The sequence below is a fragment of the Crocuta crocuta genome, unplaced genomic scaffold (genome assembly GCF_008692635.1).
Source record: "Crocuta crocuta isolate KB4526 unplaced genomic scaffold, BGI_CrCroc_1.0 scaffold56, whole genome shotgun sequence".
Taxonomy (NCBI): Eukaryota; Metazoa; Chordata; class Mammalia; order Carnivora; family Hyaenidae; genus Crocuta; species Crocuta crocuta.
In genome coordinates this window covers 2,166,283-2,187,388 of record NW_027531334.1, presented here as the reverse complement: position 1 = coordinate 2,187,388, position 21,106 = coordinate 2,166,283, and the positions used below count along the sequence as shown (strand labels likewise).

General features: G+C 37.2%; 1 protein-coding gene across 3 annotated transcripts in view; it reads left to right on the top strand.

Annotated features, from left to right (window-relative positions):
• Window positions 1-259: 259 nt before the first annotated feature.
• Window positions 260-21,106, top strand: part of GRAMD1C (GRAM domain containing 1C) — a 58,563-nt gene continuing 37,716 nt past the window's right edge. For 2 of the 3 annotated variants that reach the window (XM_077771833.1, XM_077771832.1), the window contains exon 1: window positions 19,786-20,089. The gene's annotated coding sequence lies outside the window, so the exon portion shown is untranslated. Of the gene's footprint in view, window positions 299-5,887; window positions 5,969-19,785; window positions 20,090-21,106 lie in introns of those variants that run through there. The other variant, XM_077771834.1, reaches the window with a different exon arrangement.

The following is a 21,106-nucleotide window of genomic DNA, read 5'->3' as shown; positions in this document are numbered from 1 at the left end:
AGTTGAGGAGGAAATTACTGCTGGGGCAGAAAGTCTGACTGCTTACCCTATTTTTCTCAGAGTATGCAAGCATATACTTATTAAGTCCTTCAGGTTTTTCAGTGGAATATTCCTGATTAGACTGATGTCATACCTCATATTTTGTGCTGTGTATGTTTCAGAAAAATTCGTTTAATAATTTTGCATTCTTTCACGTGTTTAGATTTGTATTGCATTAAAGAACATAACCTGCATGACCAAAGAGAAAACTGCTCGACTCATCCCAAATGCTATCCAGATTGTTACAGAAGGTGAAAAGGTGAGAAACTTTTCTACCTTTGCCTTATTACATAACGTGGAGAAAATCTGCATCATACTGACTCATCAGTGTTGGTGATGTAGGCAATTCCTCTTGGAGTTAGGAATATATAATAGAGATATATTGTATTTAATACTAGATTTCTGTGTAAATACTCACTGATAATTAAATGACTGCCAACAATTTTTGTGCTTTATAGTTCAGAGAGAACTCTCTCCCATATTTTTCATTTCTTCTTTATAAGAGGTAGTTAAGGTAAGCATTACCAAAACATTATTATTTCTAAATACCCTAATAATTCCATGATATTGTTTAGTCAATAATACCTGCACAGTAGCAACTAATAAAAACAAATGGTTCTGGTGAACAGGGAGATTTGAGTAGCATGCAAGTACACACATAATCATTATACTAGTTTTTTAGGATGGCAGTTAGGGTAGCAGTTATCTTTAACTGCCATTGTTTTTATTATCCTACCCATAATATCTACCATTTTGTAGTGGGGAGATAAGAAGAATCTTTCTGTACCCGTCTGGAAAATTGATTAAGGCTCTCTGTGTGACATTAGAAGCATAATGCTGAGAAAGCAAAAGAAATAAAGAAAGAAGGAAAAGAAGGACAGTATGGAAGAGAATTTAAGGGAAGAAGGAAGGAACCACAGAAGGAAGGAAGGAGGTTGTGAAAGGGAAAAGGGGAGAGGAAGAGGAAAGAGAAGCAGGGGAGAGAAACACTATCATGATATTGAATCACTGTAATGATACTTTTAAATTTTACACTTTCTTTCAAATGCACTTTAAATTTTATTTATTATTTATTTATTTTTTTAAAGTTTATGTATTTATTTTGAAAGAGAGATAGAGCATGAGCAAGGGAGAGGCAGAAAGAGTAGGAGAGAGTGAGAATACCAAGTAGACTCAGTGATGTCAGTGCAGGGCCCTAATTGGGGCTCAAACTCATGAATGGTTAGATCATGGACCTGAGCCGAAATGAAGAGTCAGACAGTTAACAGACTAAGTCACCCAGTTGCCCGTATTTTTAAATAGTCTTATCCTTACAGAATACTCCTCAGTACACTACAGAGAACTTTTCCCTTTGGAACTATTTGAGAGTAAGTTGTCACTCTGAAGCCTCATTACCCCAGATATCAACCCAGATATCCTAGCATGTATTTCCAACAAAGACGTTCTCCTGCATAAGCACTAGCTGACCATGAAAATCAAGAAATTAGCATTGATCATTACTGTTATTCAGTCCTCAGACCTTCTTCAGTTCCCCCAGTTTTTCCAATAACATCCTTTATAGCAATTAGACACAGCTTAGAAATACATAATTACTTTTAGTTGTCATGCTCTTTAATTTCCTTATTCTGGAATAGTCCCTTAGTCTTTTTTGACTTTTGTGCCCTTGACACTTTTAAGGAATACAGAGGTTATTTTGTAGGCTATCTATCCCTCAATTGTGTTTGTCTAATATTTCCTTGTAATTAACCTTAGGTTATGCAATTTTGACAGAAATGACATGAAAGTGACACTCTGTTTTTTTCTACTTCATCCTATCACGTGGCTCATGACTTCAGTTTCTACTATTACTGGTGATATTCACTTGGGTCACTTGATTAAGATGGTTAATCTGGCAGACTTTACTGTAAAGTTAGTCTGTTTTCCCTTGTAATAATATTTTGTGGCAAGCTACTTTGAAACTATGTAAATATAAATTCTTTATCGAACTTTAAATTTATTCATTTACTTATATCAGTCTGTCCTCATAGCTTCTTGTTTTATTCAGTGAGTTCTAATCCATTACTAGCATTATTTATTTTGATGCTCAAATTGTCCCAAATTTGGGCAATGGCAGGCCCTCGAGTTGGCTCTGGTGACCTTCTGACTTAGCATTGTGTAAGCATTTCTTTGCTTTTTGGCATAAGATATTACAGGCTTTCCCGGCCTCAGCCCTGGAATCAGTAATTTCTCCAGAAAGTTTTGGTTTCTTCTTTTTTTAAATTTGTATTTCTTTGAGAGAGAGAACAAGAGTGTGCACACATGCATGAGCAAAGATGGAGCAGAGAGAGAGATGGAGAGAGAATCCCAAGCGGGCTTTATGCTGGCAGTGCAGAGCCCAGACCCACAAACCATGAGATCATGACCCAAGGTGACATCAAGAATAGGATACTTAACTGACTAAGCCCCCAAGTCCCCAAGTTGTGATTTCTTTTAAGGGAAAACTAATATTTAGAAGCCAATGTATTCATTGTTATTGGGGTGTCATATTCCTGAGCCTTCTAAATAATAAGGATATATGTAATGTGGATACAATTACACATCCATACACATAACATACACATGCACATGTATCCACTTGTACATCAATGTCTTTCTACTTATCTGTCATAAACCAAGAATTCACTCTAAAATCTCTATAATTCCTATCCAATGCCATACGGTTCAGTTTTGTTTCCTCCCTTTCATATTTGTAACTCCCTTCCCTGACTGTGAGAAACCAAGCTCCCATTATCGTCAGTGTATTTACTTACATGATCAGTTGGCCTCTATGTAATCAAACTTCATTTCTTTTGCCACTCCTTTCCCACACAGAGGCCCTTTTACCTGACTTGGTTTCTGACACTTCCCAGTCAGGTTGCTGCCCACCCCATCACGACACAGACACTCTCACCATGTGGAAGCACTCCTCACTCTGCTTGGGCTGACACCCCATGCCAAGCACCTTCCCTGCATTCACTTTACCCTGTGCCAGGCCACCCCTCTAAAGGGATGCTCTCTGTTCCCTGCCTGTGCTCTGATATCCTGTGCCAGTCTGTCACTGTGTGTGGTTGCCCCCCACACCCCTACAGGCTCTGACTCCCCAGCACAAAACCACCCTCACGCACTCCATCATGCTGTGTCGCCCTCACCCGTTCTAGCTCTGACATGATTTTGTAGGCTTCTCCTGTTCGTGGCCACACTCTTTACCATGCTTGAACTCTGACACCCATGCCAGGCTACCTCTTTACATGGTCACCCTCCATGGGCTCGGACACGTGCCCCTCACCCTGTTCTTGTTCTAACACCATGCTCCAGATCACCCTCATGTATGGAGGCCCTTCTTACCCACTTGGGCTCTGATACTCCATGTAGGGCAACCCTTCTATCTGGACAACTTCCTCATTCTTTTCTGGCTTTGACATTGTTTTGGGCCATTGCAGCTGCTTTCTTCCTCCCCTCACCTCCAGTGTGGATGCCTCCTTTTCTCTGTTCTGCCAGTAGCTTTAGGGCTGAGCTATTCAGGAAGAGAAGAAGAGCTAAAATAAATGTATTCTTAATTTTATAATTAATACATGAATACATTGCATTCCCTAACAGGATCATCAAACAATTCTTAAACTAGCATCTTCTTCCATGCTTATAATCTCCAAATCCATTTATTTATTTTTTTTAGAGGTAGACACTGTTATCAGTTTGGTATGTATCTGCTTAGACTTTCTTCCTTTGTGTATGTATATATACACATATAGTTGTCTGTATATATATATACATATAGTTTTACTTTGCTTTTGAAAGGAAATGCTATTTTATACATGTTGTTTTTCAATTTTTCCTTTCTTAGAAAGAACTTAACATTTCTTGGAGTTACAGGTTAGCACATACAGATAGAGCTATTTCTTATTCATGTGCTGTATAGTGTTTCATAGAATGAATTTGCCATGTTTCCTTGGCTTAATATTAATTTCCAATTTTTTGTTATTATCAACAGTGCTGCAGTGAACAGCCTGACCATACCTTTTAGAGCTCATGTATGACTATTTCTCACATATCTGGTGAAATTTCAGGGCCAAGCATCTTAATATTAATAACAACTAACATTTGCTGACTATATTTGTTCTAAGACAGTGTGTTAAATTCTTTACATAAATTTTCTCATTTAGTTTTTACAAAAATTTGCCACTATAATTATTCCCATTTTACAGATGAGGAAACTAAGGAAAATAAAAGTGACCCAAAGAACTAAGACCTGTAGAACTAAGTGACAGATTGTATACAAGAGTGGATAAAGTAGATTACAAGTTATTTAGTTTAAGAAGTGGGAATTAGTAAGCATATACAGTGGTGAAAGAGAGACAAGGAGGTTTTTCTTATCTAAATACCTGAATAAAAAGGTTGTAAGATTATTACAATACAAAAAAGCAAAAACAATTTTGGTCTAAGGAAACAAAATAGAGTATAGTAAGTAGTTATCACTAGGTCATATATTATCTCTGTAATTGTATTTGGGAAATCTAGATACATCCTTGTTATGAAAAGTTTTGCTTTATGGAAAATACATATAGCAACATTTCAGTTTATTAACTGGAAAATAGCACTTTAAAATCTTTCTATGAATGTATAAGTACCCAAAACATTATTTGTTTGACATCTTATTTAACAAATCAAACATCCAGCCGAGCTTTCTCATCCCTAAAAATAACCACTCAATCATGAAAAGTCACTAACTATGGAGTCGGAAGAAATGATACACTGAGAGACTGTATTTAGTGCTGGCACTTGTCAGATTTTCTCATAAAAGCCTATTTCAAAACGTGACTTTGCAAAATCAATTAAATGCAGAGGAAAAGATAGAGCTAAAAGCAAACATAGAATTATAGATTGAAACATGCTATTTTTTTCTATAGCATTCAAAGCAAAGTTAAGTTTTAACATGGCTGTTTTATATATATAATTAGTAGAAATTAAGTATTCTGGATTTTTCAGAAGACTATGAAAAATGATATAATTTAAAATTAAGAGCCTTAAAATAGGGCATCTGTGTGGCTCAGTTGGTTAGGTGTCTGACTCTTGATCTCAACTCAGGTCATGATCTCACTCTTTGAGGGCTTGAGCCCCACATTGGGCATTGTGGTGGTGGTGCGGAGCTGCTTGGGATTCTCTGTCTCTGTCTCTGTCTCTCTCTCTCTCTCCCCCCCTTCCTGTCCTTCCCTTGCTTGCATGATGTGCCTATGTGCTCCCTCTCTCTCTCTCTCTCTCTCTCTCTCTCTCTCAAAATAAATACATAAATTGAAAAAAATTTTTAAAAAGATTATTTTAATAGTTAAATTACATGTACATAAATATCTACCCATTTCAAGCTCCTTTTCTGAGTAAATATTGATAAAATTGTACTTACTGTAAGTACAATTTTTAAAGATACCTTATTCATGTACCAGTTACCTGTTTTTATTCTCTTGTAGCAAAAAGTGAAACAAAAGTAATATATGGGGGGCACCTGGGTGGCCCAGTCGGTTAAGCATCCAATCTCAGCTCAGGTCATGATCTCATGGTTCATGTATTTGAGCCCTGCATTGGGCTCTGTGCTGACAGCTCAGAGCCTGGAGCCTGCTTTGGATTCTGTGTCTCCCTCTCTCTCTGCCTCTTCCCCATTCCCACTCTCTCTCTCTCTCTGAAAAAAACATTAAAAATTTTTTTAAAAATAATATATAAAGTAGGTAGTCGTGTCTTATTAGTTCACTTTCACCATAGCAAGTGCCAACAGATCTTCATGATACTCCTTCCCATGTTTTTCTTTATGACGCTAAAATTACCCTACTATTTTTCTTTGCAGTTTTTCTTTACATCTTTTGGTGCCAGAGACAGAAGTTACCTCAGTATCTTTAGGTTGTGGCAGAATGTACTATTAGACAAGGTAAGTGTTCATACCAGAGGCAAGAACTTATTATAATAGCAATCCTCCAATGTGTACCTCAACAGTGTTTGGGAGTTGAAATTTCCTTTTTATTTTTTTGGAGTTAATTTTGACTAGACTGTTCAAATTCCAAGAAGAAGCTTGAAGCAAAACAGAATCCATAGTTATGTTAAGATGTTGATTGTACAGGGGGCGCCTGGATGGCTCAGTCAGTTGAGCGTCGACATTCAGCTCAGGTCATGATCTCATGGTTCGTGGGTTCGAGCCCTGCATCGGGCTCTGTGCTGACAGCTAGCTCAGAGCCTGGAGCCTGGTTCGGATTCTGTGTCTCCCTCTCTCTCTGACCCTCCCCTGCTCATGCTGCCTCTCTCTCTCTGTCAGAAATAAATAAAACATTAAAAAAAAAGATGTTGATTGTATAGTCGTCTACCCTTTATCTGCAGGAGATATGGTCCAGGACCCATAGTGGATGCATGAAACTGCAGACAGTACCAGTATATATGCTGTTTTTTCCTATATGTGCATACCTATGATAAAATTTAATTTATAAATTAAGGACAGTAAGAGATTAATAAAAATGACTAATAATAACATAGAACAATTATAACAATATCCTGTAATAAAAGTTATGTGAATGTGGTATCTTTCAAAATATTTTATTATGGTATACTCATCTTTCTTCTTGATGATACGAGATGATAAAATGACTGCATGATGAAATGAAGTGAGGTGAATGACATAGGCATTGTGATGCATCACTGTGCTACTCATTCTTATGGTATGTCAGAAGGAGGACAATCTGCTTCCTGACTGTGGTTGACTGTGGGTAACTAAAACTGGGGAAACTGAACGTGTGGATAAGGAAGCATGGACTACTTCAATCCTCAGGGTAACCACCAAGAAAGTAGCTTTAAAAATATAGTAAAAGAAACATCAAGAGAATTAAAATGGTACACTAGATCTATTTAACACTTAAGAAGGCAGTGATGGAAGAATAGAGGGACTAAAAAGACATAAGACACAAAGAAAATAAATAGCAAAGTGACTATTAAAAATAGCCATGAAATCATTAAACATAAAAGATTAAGCACTTTAATCAGAAGGCAGAGGTAGGCAGAAAAAAAGAAAAAAGTTGATCTAACTATATGCTATCTATATGAAACATGCTATATTAATGATACAAACAGATGGAAAATGAAAGGATGGGAAAAAAATACATGCCATACAAATAATAACCAAAAGAGAGCTGAAGTGACTATGCTAGTATCAAACAAAATAGACTTTAAGACAAAAATTAATAGAAACAATGAATAATATTTTATAATACTCAAAGGGTCAATCCATAACAATTATAAACTTATATGCACTAATAACAAACCTCTAATATACATGAAACAAAATTGGCAGAATTGAAGGGGGAGATAGACAATTCAACAATAATAGTTGGAGATTTTAACACCCCACTTTCAATGATGGATAGAAGAACCAAGGAGATCAACAAAGAGATAGAAGACTTGAACAAAACTATAAACTAACTAGAACTAAAAGACATCTATGGGGCATTCCACTCAAAACAGAATACATACCCTTCTCAAGTATACATGGAACATTCTCCAGGAAACCATATGCTAGATCATAAAAGAAACCTTAATAAATTTAAGAGTATTGAAATAATACAATGGGCCACATGGAATGAAATTAGAAATCAATAACAGAAATTCATAAAAAGCAGATATTAAATAGAACATTTCTAAATAATCAGAGTGCAAGAAGAATTCACAAGATAAATTAGAACATAGTTTGAGTTAAATGGAAACAAAACCACAACGTACCAAAAACTCATGAGGTACAGTTAAAGCAGTGCTTAAAGGGGGATTTTATAACTATAAATACCTATATTATAAAAAGAAGAATGATTTTAAATCAATAACCTAACTTTTCACCTTTAAGAAATTAGAGTAAAGAAAACACACTAAACTCAAAGGAAATAGAATCAAGGAAGTACTAAAAATTAGAACATAATAAAATAGAGATTTGAAAAAGAGATGATCAACAGAACTAAAAGTTTTTTCTTTGAAAAGATCAATGAAGTTGACAATTTTTAGCTAGACTGAACAAGAAAAAAATATTAAAATTATTAAATTCAGAAGTAAAATTGGTAACATTACTACTGACCTTACAAAATGAAAAGGATTCATACTATGAATATTGTATGCCAACAGATTAGTTAATCTAAATGAAATGGACAAACTTGTGACTAGAAAGCCATAAAACGCTACAACTGACTCAAGCAGAAATGAAAAATCTGAATAGACCTATAACAAGAAAAGAGATCGAATTAGCAATAAAAAAAAAAGTCTACCCACAAATGAAAGCTCAGGTCCAGATGGCTTATTGGTGAATTATGCCAAATGGTTACAGTAGAATTAATGTCAGTCTTTCACAATGTATTTCAAAACATAGAAGAGGAGGGAATACTTCCCAACTCAGTCTATGAGGCCACCATTGCTTTGATAACCAAAACAGAAGAACATCACGAGAAACCTAGAGGACAATATTTATGTTCATTGTGTCTATGTTAATTTTGTCTATGATTATAGACATAAAAATGCTCAACAGAAACCAAAATCCAAGCCAATTTAGCAAAACATATCCAGCCATATATAAAAATGATTATATGCTATGACCAAGTAGAATTTATACAGATGATTCAACATATGAAAATCAGTCAGTGTAATACACTATATTAGTAGAATAAAGGACAAAAACCACACAATCATTTCAATCAATACAGAAAAAATGTGACAATAGCCAACATCTTTTCATGATTTAAAAAAAAATGAATTAAGACTAGCAGGGAATTTCTTTGACTTGATAAAACTAACATACTTAATGGTAAGAGACCAATGCTTCCCACCCCAGGTCAAGAACAAGACAAGGATGTCCATTCTTGCCATTTCTTTCTTTCTTTTTAATGTTTATTTTTGAGAGAGAGAGAGTGTGAGAGCATGTGCATGCACACAAGAGCTGGGGAGGGGCAGAGAGAGGGAAACAGAGGATCCAAAGCAGGCTCAGTGCTGACAGCAGAGATCCCTATGCAGAGCTTAAACCCATGAACTTTGATGTCATGACCTGAGCCAAAGTCCAATCTTTCTTACCATTTCTATTCAGCACTGTATTGAAGGCTCTAGCCAGGGAAATTAGGCAAGAAAAAGAAGTAAGAGACATCCAGATTAAAAATGAAACAAAACTATCTCCACTGGCAAATGGTATGTTTTTGTATACGTAAAATTCTAAGGAAATCCATAAAACCCATTAGAACTAGTAAGTTCAGCAAGTTGCAGAATACATGATGAAAATACAAAAATAAATTTTATATTTCTATACATGCAAAATGAACAATCCAAAAATTAATAAAAATAGTCCCTTGTAAAATTTTTTTTAGCTTTTATTTATTTCTGAGAGACAGTGACAGAACATGAATGGGGGAGGAGCAGAGAGAGAGGGAGACGCAGAATCCAAAGCAGCCTCCAGGCTCTGNATTATAATATCAAGAAGAAAAAAATACTTGGGAACAAATTTAACAGAAGAACTTTAAGACGAACACTGAAAGCTACTAAATATTGTGAAAAGTAATTAAAGAATACAAGTGAAAAGAATCTCATGCTCATGGATCAGGAGACTTGATATTGTTAAGTTGGCAATACTCCCCAAATTGATTTGCAGATTCAGTACAATCCCTATCAAAATCCCAACTGGCTTTTTTTTTTTTTTAGAAATTGACAAGAAGATCCTAAAACTCCTATGGAAATGCCAGGTACCCAGAATAGTCAAAACAATCTTGAAAAAGAAGAATAAAATTGGATGAATTAGTCTGTTAGGGCTTCCATTACAAAATACTACAGACTGTGGGGCTTAAACAACATAAATTTATTTTCTCACACTTCTGGAAGCTGAAAATCCAAGATCGTGGAACGGGCAGGGTGAATTTCTGGTGAGACCCCTCTCATTGGCTTGCAGCTTTCTCATTGGTTTTTCCTCTGTTCATGCACATTCCTGGCATCTTTTCACTTTTTTTCATTATTTTTATGTTTTTCATTATTTTTTTTGAGAGAGAGCGTGAAACCTGTAGAAAGGCATAGGGAGGGAGGGAGGGAGGGAGAGAGAGAATCTTAAGCAGGCTCCATGCTGGGCATGGACCTCGACATGGGCCTTGAACTTAGGCCCATGAACTCATGACCTGTCCAAAGTCAGGAGTTGGGTGCTTAACTGACTGAGCCACCCACGCACCCTAAGGTATCTCTTCCTCTTATATGAATACCAGTCCTCTTAGGTTAGGGCCCCACCCTCATGACTTCTGTCTTAGTTTAGGCTGCTGTAACAAATGCTGTAGACTGAATGGCTTAAGCTACAGAAATTTATTCCCTCATAACTCTAGAGGCTGGAAGTCTGAGATCAGGATGCCAGCCTTGGTTGGGTTCTGGTGAGAATACTTCCTTGCCTTCTCATTGTGTCATGACATAGCAGGTAAGGAGAGAGAGAGCCAGAGCCAGAGTGAGCAAAGTCTCTGGTATCTTTTCTTATAAAGGCACTAACCTTATCATGAGAGTCCCACCCACCCTCATTTACCTCATCTAAACCTAATTATCTCCCAAAGGCCCCGCCTCCAAATACTATCATATTGGGACTTAGGGCTTCAACATATGAATTGCAAGGTAGGGGGTGGGGGAGGACACTATTCAATCCATAGCAACTTCATTAACATTAAGTTTCTCCTATAAGTTCCTGTCTTCAAATATAGTCACATAGTGGGTAAGGGTTCACATATACATTTTAGGAGAATGCAGTTCAGTCCATAACATTGGAGGACTTGCATTTTTTGTTTTGATGTTTACTGTAAAGCTGCAATAATCAAGGTAGTAGGTTTACTGGTATAAGCTAGACATATACATTAATGGGATAGAATGGAGAGTCCAGAAATAAAATCTTACACTTACCAGCCTTAAATTGATTTTTGACATGGGTGCCAAAACAACAGGGAAAAAAGTCTTTTTACCAAATGGTGCTGGAACACCAGATAACACATGCAAAAGAATGAATTTTGATTCCTACTCCAGACCGTATACAATAATTAACTCAAATGGATCATAGACTTAAATGTAAGATCTTAAAGTACAAAACTTTCAGAAGAAACTGTAGTTGTAAATCTTTATGACTTTTGGATTAGACAGTAGTTTCTTAGCTATGATACCAAAAGCTCAAGTGAAAAAAATAAACTGGACTTCATTAAATTCAAAACTTTTATGCTTGAAGGTATCCATCAAGAAAGTAAAAAGACAGCTCAAGGAGTAAGAGAAAATATTTGATAAGGTATTCATATCCTGAACATAGGAGAAACTATTACAACTCAACAGCAACAACAACCATGAAAGACAAATAACCCATTAAGAAAATGGGTAAATGATTTGAATAGTCATTTCTCCAAAGAGGATCTACAAATGGTCAGTAAGCGCATGCAAAGATGCACAATGTCATTACCATTTGGGAGACATAAAACCACAATGAGATACTTCACATTCACAGAGATAGCTTGAGGGGTTGTGTAGAGATTTCTAGCTGATAAGAAAGACTTCTTTGCAGTGGAAGCTTAAACACTACAGGCCAGAACTTTACCTCCTCTCCTCCCCCACTCTCCACCTAAGCTACTCACTGGAGTAGACAAATTGTGGCTTCTGTGACTCTTAGGGTTGAATGGCTTTCGAACTTTGAGACGGCTGCTGAAGTCAAGGTCTACCAAACAATGCCCCCTTGGCTGCTTTCACTTTCTCAGAGCACTGGGGACATGGAGAAGTGGCCTGGAGGTCCCCAGTTGGAGCAGAGAGGAGAGACACCAGTGGGGGTGGGGAACTTGCCAAGCCCAGCCCCTCCTCCCTCCTTAAGCAGATAGACAAGACTGGCAGTGAAGCACCATGTCCAAGCTCTCCCCACTCCCATGAGTCTTTCTTGGCATTTGGGCACCCAGGCTCCTCGGAGCCCCATGCCCATGCTCCTGGCCTGGGCAGTGCGAGGGGTGGTGGACCGTGGGTGCCTGGTCTGGTAGTGTGTGGCAGCCACCTGCAGGAGTATGGAGCTGCTGCACAAAGACTTGCTGCCCTGCAGCTCTGCGTTGCCCTTTCCCCTATGTTGGATATATTGTTGGGATATATTGTTACATGTTCGGATATATTACAATTACAGTGGGCTGCTCTTACTGGCATGGGCTGAAAACTCCAGTGTTGCCCTAGAGACCTGCCTAATGCTACCCTCCAATGCCAAGTTTTTTGAGTGCTTTGGGAATCCCCTAGGTGCATCCCTCATTCTAACAAGGAGCCAAAGACTGCTATTGCAGCCTGCGTTTGGATATGTGCTGGATCTGAGCGTCCTCCCCAAATCCCATTTGCACTCATCACAGGTGAGAAAGTTGAGATACATCCTTATGAAAACAAGTAACTCCAAGGAAGTGATAAAGTTCAGGTTTACAGATGAGCCAAGGAAGAAACAGATCTGAACTTTAATGAAAAAATTTTAAATGCTCTTTGAAGTGGAAGGAGGAAAGGTAATTCCAAGGTACTTCTAAGGCCACCAAAGCATTTACGGGCTGGGAGTAAAATCTAAACCTCTTTGAAAAGATCCTGATGTCACCTGTGTTCTTGATGTGTACAAAAGGAGTATCACCATCTTTATTGTAGTTATACCTTTCACATGTTTGGATTATTTGATTCTTTCACATTGAACATACGACTCTTTATCTCAATTGGATATCATACCCTCATTTTAATCAAAGAATGGTAACCATTTCTGCTGTATACTAAAACAAAATCAACGTTTAAGCATATTGTGTGTTAAATACTATACAGAACTTAAACTCCAACTAAAGTTGGAGGTAAGATCTCAGTTTTAAAACTGCCCTCATTGTGGGGGTGCCTGAGTGGCTCAGTCAGCTAAGCCTCTGGCTTTGGCTCAGGTCATGATCTCGTGGTTCATGGGTTTGAGCCCTTCATCCGGCTCTGCACTGAAAGCTTGGAGGCTGAAGCCTGCTTTGGATTCTGTGTCTCCCTCTCTCTCTGCCCCTCTCCTGCTTGTACTCTGTCTGTTTCTCTCTCTCTCTCTCAAAAATAAACATTTAAAAAAAAGCTGCCCTCACTAGAATTTTAAACATTGTGGAATTCACATAGAAAAGGAACTAGAAAACAAAACAAAATACTCTTCCTACATTTTCCTAGTGTTCTTTGAAGAACAGTTTTGTAAAACATACTAGTGTCTGTAACAACTTTAGCAGTTCTAACTTATGAGGAATTAGGTGTCAGACACAATGTTAGGTGCTTGGTATAGTTTTAGAATTATCTGCAGTTTTTACAAACTACAGTTGTCTTCTAGTTTTTGAAAATGATAAAGCCACATTGATTTGACTTCTTGATCTTTTGTAATACTCTTTTTGCAAAATCTATAAAATATCCATAAAATATACAGTGTAGCTATAAAATTCCATAAAACAACCCAAGTCACTTGAATAATACATTATATATACATATATTCAAAAATATATATACAAAATATATATATATTCAAAATATTTTTAGGGGAACTTGGGTGGCTAAGTTAGTTGAGCATGTGACTCTTGAATTCAGCTCAGGTCATGATCCCAGGGTCATGGGATTGACCCCCATGCTGGGCTCTGTGCTGAGTGTGTTGCTTCCTTAAGATTCTCTCTCTCTTTCCCTCTGTCCCTCTCCCCCACGCACACATGTTCTCTCTCTCTCAAATATGTAAAATGAAAAAAATTAATTACAAAATAATTTTAGAGAATTTAAGCTCAGAATATTATATTTATGTTTACTTGTGACTGGGAATCTGAGAGTAAGAGTAACTATGTCTTACTAGTTTTACTTCTTACATGAAAAGGTCTTAAAAACAAAGCAAATTAATCTAGAATAAAGATTAAGGTAAATATAACAAACGATTTTTAAATTGTGTGTGTTTGTGTGTGTTTTGTTATTGATTTCTCCAGCAAAATAAATCCACAAAAAAGGAAAATAGCTAGAGGCAAATATGGTGCCTTTGAGAAAGAATGCTTTTTTAAAAGTACATTTTTTCATTCATAAGTTTCCTCTGATGTATTGCTTCAGAAAGAACAGTTTATTTCAGATATTTGACTTAGCTTAACATAAATCCTCAGTGTTTAGACATGTGTTTAACTTGTCACTATGGTTATTCAAGCAGTAATTTATAGCACTTCAGCTTAGTTCACAACCTTGAGTTTAGCACCCTTTTTCTAAATGTTTTTTAAATGTTATTTATTTTTGAGAGAGAAAGAGTGTGAGCTGGGGGTGGGGGACAGAGAGAGAGGGAGACACAGAATTTGAAGCAGGCTTCAGGCTCTGAGCTATCAGCACAGAGCCCGATGCAGGGCTAGAACTCACGAATGGTGAGATCATGACCTGAGCTGAAGTCAGGTGCTTAACTGACTGAGCCGCCCAGGTGCCCCAGCACCCTTTTTATAGATAGCACTTAGAGTATCTGGGATTTGTGGGGCCAAAAGATAGTGGCAGCTCCATTCTTTGATACAAACAATTGATGGTTTCTGTCTTTTGTAAAGAAGTGTGCAACCATGATTTAAGATACAGTTGTAGGCTCTTCACCACCCTCAGCTATTTTGTTTAAAGCTCCTACCCCTTCTATGCTCGGTATCAGAGCCAAACAATCTTGCCATCTATTTTTGTATAGTCCACAAAGTAGGAATGGCTTTCCATTTTTAAGTTGATTTTAAAAAAATCAAAAGAAGAATATTTCATGACACAATTATATGAAATTCAAATTTTGCTATCCATTAATAAAATTTTACTGAAACGTAACCATGTTCTTTTGTTTATTTATTATATGGCTGCTTTCACACTGCAGCAGCAGAGTTGAGTATTTGCAAAAGAGACTGGCCTACAAAGCTTTAAACATTTACTGTATGGCCTTTCACCGGAAGTTTTTGACCTCTGAGCAACACTGCAGCCAAATTTATCTTTTTAAAAATGTATACCTACTAATATTAGCTTCCTGCTTGATACCCATTTCCCTTGGAATAAAACCCTGAAATTTTATCTAGGGATCCCATGATTGGGCCTCAGCCCACCACTCGAGCTTCATCTCAGTGCATCCTCCTTATTCTNTCTAGGAGAGAGAGAGAGAGAGAGAGACAGCGTGAGCAGGGGACGGTCAGAGAGAGAGGGAGACAGACTCTGAAACAGGCTTCAGGCTCTGAGCTGGCAGTCAGCACAGAGCCCGACGCGGGGCTCGAACCCACGAACCACGAGATCATGACCCAAGCGAAAGTCTGACGCTTAACCGACTAAGCCACCCAGGCGCCCCCCTCCTTATTCTTAAACGATCTCCCTTTCTTTTTTCTACCTGCAGTAGGTGTTCAAGCATGGTCTGCATGCCTGCTTCTTTCCCACCTCTAGTCTGAAATGAAACTCACTAATAAGACTAAGTCGGGTCCATTCCTTCACCTTTCTGTAACATCTTGCAATTTTCCTTTGTAAAGTTCATTACACTTATAATTCTTTGTTCTATTTCTGTTCTCCTTGCTTGATGATAAACTCTTGAAGATAAGGACCATGTCTGTCTTGTTCATTGTTTTATGTCCAGTGACCAAGTCAGTGTGCACCATAGAACTGCTCTGGCATACATCTTGTTTTACTCAGTAACGTCTGGCAGTCTGTCATTCGTGTCCTTTATTCTTAAGAGTGGACAGTAAGTTATCATGTTATATTATACACAGTTGATGCTCAATAAATATGTTTTGAATGATTCAGTTTCGTAAAACTTCAGTGATTTTGACTCCAGATGATCATTACATTTAAGTAACAAGACTTTATCAATTCTCTGCTCAAGGAAAAGGCAAAGGATGTGGTGAAAACAAGCATTTAGCTATAGAAACAATAGTCAAGGTATGCCTTAACTCAGTTTTTTAAACCTCTATATGACATGAGAACAAATGATTATTTTGAAACACTGAAGAATCCTCAGTTTCCAAAGGACTGTTATCTTTTGTATACTTGAATTAAGAAAAGGTGAATATATAAGTTTATTACTTAAAAATTTTTTTAATGTTTATTTTTGAGAGAGAGAGAGCTCACATGTGAGCAGAGGAAGGGCAGACAAGGAGACACAGAATCTGCAGCAGGTCCTAGGCTTTGAGCTGTCAGCACAGAGCCTGATGCAGGGCTCAGACACACAAGCTGTGAGATCATGACCTGAACCAATGTCAGATGTTCAACCAACTGAGCCACCCAGGTGCCCCTATAAGGTTATTACCTTTTACAAGGCTTAAAACTTAAGTTTTTTTGGTTAAAGCTCAAGCCTCAATATTAATTCTTTCATGTTCCTAGTGATATTATCATATTATTGATTTACAATACAGGCAGGATATATATAGAATAAAAATGTTCTTTTTGTACTGTTTTTCTCTCAGAGAGATAATAGTGGTCTCTCTTGCCAGTATGTGGGGCTACTATGAAGCTAGCTCTCCATGCAAATTTAAGAATACATTTAAAATCAGGGCCTCTGAGAGCAAAAATCTGCACTTGTTTTAAATTCTAAGGCTTAAAGAGACAGACTGGCTTTCTGACTTATTCCCTAAGGGCAGAAGGAGGGGCATGTGTCAGAATTAGGGATGAGGTGATGAGAGGAGCTCTTCTGATGTACACAGAACCACCCCCCCCCCCACCAAATTTTGATTCTTGTTATTCCAGCTTCTGTTTTGGGAATTGATAATAGGAGAATGACAAAAGAGTGTCCTGTTCCTCAGGTGTGTCAGGGAAAAATGGATTTAAAACAGTTGGTTGGGGATGCCTGGGTGACTCAGTTGGTTAAGCATCTGACTTCCCCTTAGGTCATGATCTCACAGTTTATGATTTAGAGCCCCACATCAGGCTTGCTGCTGTCAGCACAGAGACTACTTCAGATCCTCCGTCTCCCTCTCTTTCTGCCCCCCCCCACTCACATTCTCTCTCTCTCAAAAAAAATTTTTTTTTAAATAAAAAAATAAAACCATTGATTATATTAGCATATATAAAGAATGAATATGTCAGTCTGAAGGGGGTTTGGCTGGACTTAGGCCAAGAACTTAGGACTTAGGACAGAAAAATAGAGCCACAGAGGCAGACTGAGGTCACTAAAGAAATGTACAGAGATGAATCATCAGACCACACCAACCTTACAGTTAGTCCTTTAAAACTGTCTACCTTTGCTCTGATTCCTTGCTTATCATGCAAATTTCTGATTACTAATACCTGACTTCCAAGGTGTTGAGCACCCTGTGTGGCTGAATGAAAGATTTCTGAGGACTAGAAAGGACTGGCCCTGTGTTATGCCCTAGTGTGTTTACAGCTGAGTGAGCGTATGCAGTATGAGAGTGTGGCTTGTTAAAGTCAGCTGTTCTGTGCGCAACTCCAGGCCACGGTGCTGGGGCTGTTCTCCAAAAGGTGGTCAGTTTAGGAAGCTAATGTCAAATTCTGAGACCTTTTGGAAGAGTGTCATCCAGCCTTCTGCAGACTCCTCAGCTTTATCAATTGCCCTTATTCTTTCTCGTGCCCCTCCCCAGTGATCACTTGTTTTGGAATTACTATACTTGGAAATCTAGAAGTTTTCCTGTAGTGCTATAAATCTAAGTACAACATTCAAACCTGCCTGGAAAAATAAATGTAAAATTGCTAACTATTTTAGTCATATTTTCTATGTAATAGCCTGGTAATAGGGACATATTTGTATTCTTATATTGTTCCCTCTGTTTTACCTTGTTGGTTAGCATAACTCCTCCACCTATTTTTCCTCGGTCAGTGAAGTGCACCTCCTTCTACCTGGTCACCCAAGCCAGAAGCCTGGATGTATCCTTCTTCCTTACCTCTCCTTTCTCAACCACGTTGTGTTGTTCACTGGGGCCCTCATCATTTCTACCTTGAGTCAGTACAATAGTCTATCTCTTTTTAGCTCTGTAATCTGTCCTTTTTAGATTGTTACCAAATTGAGAATGGTTTTAAAAGTGTATCTTTCAAAAACACAGTTTTGAACTTTTTACTTTTCTATGTGAAACTAGTAGGTGGCTTTTTATATTTTAATTTTTTAAAAATATTTATTTTTGAGAGAGAGAGAGAGAGAGGCCGTGAGTGCGGGAGAAGCACAGAGAGAGAGAGGGACAGAGGATCTGAAGCGGACTCTGCATTGACAGCAGAGAACCCAGTGTGAGGCTTAAACTCAGGAACTGCAAGATCATGACCTGAGCCCAAGTCTGACACTTAATCGTCTGAGCCACTCAGGTGCTCTGGCTTTTCATATTTTAACAGTGTAAACCTCATATTTGTCAGCATGACATACCAGGCCCTCATGTCCTGGCTGCTTCCCCCTTCCCCACTGACTCTTTCCTTTCCCCTTCTCCTTCCCCCACTGCCAATGCTCGTCTTGGGGAACTGGCTTGCCAGGCTCTTTTGCTCCTTGGCATGCTTGCACTTGCCATGGATGTGCTCCATGTACTTGATTTGTCAGCAGCATTCCGCACAACACACTCCCTCCATTTTGAAGCACCTTCTTTCCTTGATTTCCATGACATCATTCTTTCTGGACTTCTCTCTTACCTGTCTGGTATTTCCTTCATTAGTTTTTGCTGACCACTTCTCGTCAACTCCACCTTTGTGTGCCAGGCTTTCTTGGGGCTCAGTCTTAGGTTCTATTTTCCCTTGTAAGTCTTCTAAATGTACTAAATACTTACTGATGGTTCACTGTAGGGATGTATATATGTAGCAAAAGTATATAAGATCATTTACAGCATAGCTAAGGTATATTTTTCTCATAGTTTGGTTACCATAATAGAATAAGGATATCTATCTACAATTTCAGCCCATGAGAATTACCATCATATGTCAAAAGCATTGGTTTTTAGACAGTATACACTAGCCCCCATGTATGCTTTCTTTGTTTGAGGGAGTGGTATTCACCAGTGTTGCTCTGGTCCCTCATTTCGCTATTGCATAAAACGATTAGGTTTTAGCAACTCTCCAAAAGGATATCCTTGCAGTTCATTACTGAGTAGCATTTGATGTTGTCTACATGCCTTACTAAATTAAATGGAATAACTCAGTAGAAATTGGGGCAAGCTAAGATTTTTTATTTACATGAACATTTTTCTTCAGGGAGAGAAATTGGAATTGGTAGACGAGACTCTCTGTGTGTTTATTATAGCCCAGGTCCCTGCCAGGAAATTATTCTGAAGAAAGTGAAAAATATTTTTAAAGGAAAGAACTGTTGAGTAACGAAGTTATAAACTTTTCAGTGATGAATGATGTGCTGAGTGCTTATTGGAATTGCTTGACCCGAAAAGCTCACTCTTCTTGCTATTTACTGGCATTCCATTTATACTCAAGAACTCAACCTTTGATAGTTGTAAAGGGTTAATGCATGAGTCTGTTGGGTCTGCTAACATCAATACTGAAGAAGTGGCATATAAAGAAGTAATAATGACATTGCTAGAATTGAATAGAAAGCGTTAGTATGGAGAAAGAAATTGGTAACCCTTGATATATTTAATCTTTAAAGTAAGATTGACATAGTAGTTGAGCATAAGCAAGATATTTTCATTTGCATTTTTTGTTTCTAATCTTGTGTGGAACAGAAGAAATTGAGAACTGTCCCTTTAATAAAACCCTGTTTACCTATCCTCTTCTAGTAGGAGTGGCTTAGGAACCTGTAGAGTGAGGTGTAACTACCAATTCTGCATTCTGACCTGCAACCTTGGAAAGAGTGCTTATACTACGAACCAGGAAGTGACAATGTGCTTTAAGCTCAGTAGGACTTGTCTTTCATAAGGAAAAGCCTCTCATAACAAAAAGAGGAGATTGAAGCAGTGATTTTACATAGCTATCATTAAATATTTGGAACTCTGCTGCAGATAAAGACTTTGCAGAATACTTAGAATACAAAGCTTTCTGGGCCAGAAATTGATCTTCTGGCTTTTGCGTCCTATCTGATTGCTGCTTGGTTCATCTTTATTTTGTTAAAGTACCCTGCAGGCTGAACTGGGAGACTCTCTGTTGTTTGCAGGTAAGTGGTCAGCCTTTGGTTAAAATTTAGGATGTTTTTTAAAACAACCTCTTCAGAGAATTATTATTGTTCAGAGAATTATGAATATCAGTCTGGATATATGTTTTAATGTTTAAATACTCAACATGACTATAAATGATCACATTTTTTTTTGTCTTTTCTGATCAGCTTTGTAGAAAAAGTTGTTTTTAACAAATGAGCAGATCTATAAAACGGTGAACTTAAAAAAAGATGGTGAATTAAATGAGTTCTATTTTGTTTTCCACTAATTTATGTACGTAAATATACTTTATGTATAAATACTTAATACTTCTATGTATTTATACTTATATACATAAATATGTACTTTTTATATAAATACTTTATACTTTGTATAGAAGTTTGTATATATATATACATATATATACTAAGAAATAAAAAAGTATATTGAAATTACCCTATTAACTATTAACTTCCTGATAGTTATGATAATGTATTTATGATAATGTACATTTATGTAGTCAAATAAAATTGTTATTTTTTATTGCTAATATTTTACATCTAAGTTTCATGTCTTTCACTTGTAGGAAGCTGTCTGAATATTTATAATTGGTTTATCTACTTCTTTTAGTCTGTTTTTGGAAAAGTTTGATATTTATTATTTCAGAGAAGTTTTTTAATGTTAATCTTCCACAAGTATATTGAAATATTTCTTGTTTCTCTTTATAAAGGTAACCATCCACTTATGACACTAGAAATATTTCAAAGATAATGACTTTGAAAGATTGAGTTATTATGTGCTAACTGCTATTCACAAATGACTGTGGGAATCAGGAAAGAAATGTGTTAGGATCAAGAATCAAGTTCCTTAACTTCTCTACCACTAGTGATCCTTTTTATTTTTCTTTTATGGACACTAGTCTTCAAAAGACTTTGTTCACCAAACAAATGGTATATTCTGAACAATAAAATCTTAGAACATTTTTGATTATTAGACAAACATTATTTGCCATGAGAGTTTTTTATGAGTCTGAATAA